We start from the raw sequence: 2,211 nt of genomic DNA on the forward strand, positions 1-2,211 counted from the left end.
CAAAACAACAGCAACACGCGTCTCATTCCCCCCCACCCGGGAGAAGGGCGGTGCAGAATCTTCATCTTCGACGCTGTCTACTTTTAAACTCAACGAAAAAAAGATAAAAAAGACAAAAAACAAGAAAAAATACTCACCACACAAGACGCAAAGCGGGAGAAGAAAACAAACGAGGCGAGGCAGCACACCAATGGTCTACTGGGTTTGAGTGGTTTCGTCGGTTGAGAGAAAAAAGAAAGAGCTTTCTTTTGAATTAAAGTTTTTTAAAAGACTTTTGATGAAGAAACCCCAAACAATTCAACTTGAATCGCTACAGAATCGCCTCGAGAAGAACCTGAACATACACCGGCTGCTGCGGCGTCCAACCGAAACCAGGAAAGCTGACGAGAATAAAAAAGAAGAAAGTCGCTTTTAAATACTTTCTAAAAGAAAGATAAGTGAAAAAGAATGAAATTCATGATTTAAAAAGATTAAATTACCGCCAGTTTATACTGCTTTCTTCCATAGAGAGCAACCAGGCAACTCACTCAGGCGAGTAGGCATTCATATAAAGAACAGAAGCGGCATATAAAGCACCTTCATGAATCAAATTAAAGCTTTCACTCTCATAAACAAAACAATTAACATTTATATTCAAACTTATTCTTAAAAAAACACAAAAATCAACAATAAAAATACGCATTATACAGAGCTGCACGCCCATGACCATCGGCTCAAGGAAAGCGCTGCTGCGTGCGGAGCGACCGAAGCGTGGGGTGTATAGACACTGCAACTTTTCGTTCAATTTCCTCTTTTTATTGTTCAATAAACTCATTTATTTACAGTTAACTATTGTCTACAACTTTCTCAAGAAATAGAACGTGAAAAACTCGCCTGTGGGTGTACCGGGTGCGGTGCGGCACGAGGCAGCACCGATTCATTGCGTCTTTGATGGTTTACTTCAGCTTCTCTTTTTCATCTTAAATTTGTTTTATTTATTATTAAAAAGAAACAATTAAATATATCTTTTTTCTATTCTGCATCGATACCCCCAGACATGTGAGACTCATAAGCAAGGCTGCTGTGTAGCCCCTTCATCACTGCGTGTCCAGTGGAAGCAGAAACAAAGAAAGGCAAACAAAGAAAAAAATAAAAAGAGAAAAGAGAAAACAAAAAATAAAATATATGAGCCCTTCATGGTGTTTCTTCTTTGAGCCAGACGAATATTCAGTTGCTACTCTATTGGCTTTTTCTTTTTCTTTCTAGTCTCGTCTTCTCTCCCTCTCGATTCTGTCTGTACACTGCAACAAAAAGAAGAAAATAAATCAGCATCGGTTGATGCGGGGTAAAACACTGCGTCTCTATCATCAGACAGAACGCATGCAGTGCATGCAACCTGTCTGTACACCCGAAAATATAGAACACAGGCTCAATACAATCTATCTATCGGTCTGCTTCTGTATTTCTATAAGTGCTTCTATAAACAGGAAGATGGAGGAGCTGCTGCTGCTTCTTAGTTGAGTTCAACTCAGGTGTACGTACACCCCAAACCCCCATCCCCAAAAGCAAAACGAATAGAACAACCCCCCCCTTCCTTCTCCCCTCTCAGCACCAAGCTGCTGCTGCCTTCCTGCTGCTGTCGGCGTTACACTCCAGCAGCAGCAGCAGCAGCAGCAGCAGCAGCAGCAGCACCAGCAGCAGCACCAGAAGCATAGACAGTACAGCAGCAGCAGCAAATGTCTCCTAGTGAGACGAGATCTCTGAGGCTGCAAGTGTATGCTTTCTCCACTAATAACCTGAATCTGCATATATATATATATATATATATATATATATATATATATATATATATATATATATATATATATATATATATGCCAGGTTTACAGGCAGCTACAACTAACTATCTGGGGTGTACAGGCAGCTAACCAGTACAGTGTATTAGATAGAGATATATTTTAGGTGTATAAAAGAGAGACAAAGAGACAAAAAAAACAACAAAGATAAACTTAAAACCAAACGCAAAGAGCTGCCTCACTGGCAGAAGAAGTTCCCTCAATAGAAACACAGACTGCATACAAAAAGCATCAATGGGGTGTACGTACACCGCCAGGTGTATGCGCAGCTTTCGGGTGTATGCGGAGCGGTCAGGTGTACGTGTACACCCCAATTCAATATATATATATATATATATATATATATATATATATATATATATATATATATATATAT

This window comes from Eimeria mitis, genomic scaffold (assembly GCF_000499745.2).
Source record: "Eimeria mitis Houghton genomic scaffold, Emh_scaff599, whole genome shotgun sequence".
Classification (NCBI taxonomy): Eukaryota; Apicomplexa; class Conoidasida; order Eucoccidiorida; family Eimeriidae; genus Eimeria; species Eimeria mitis.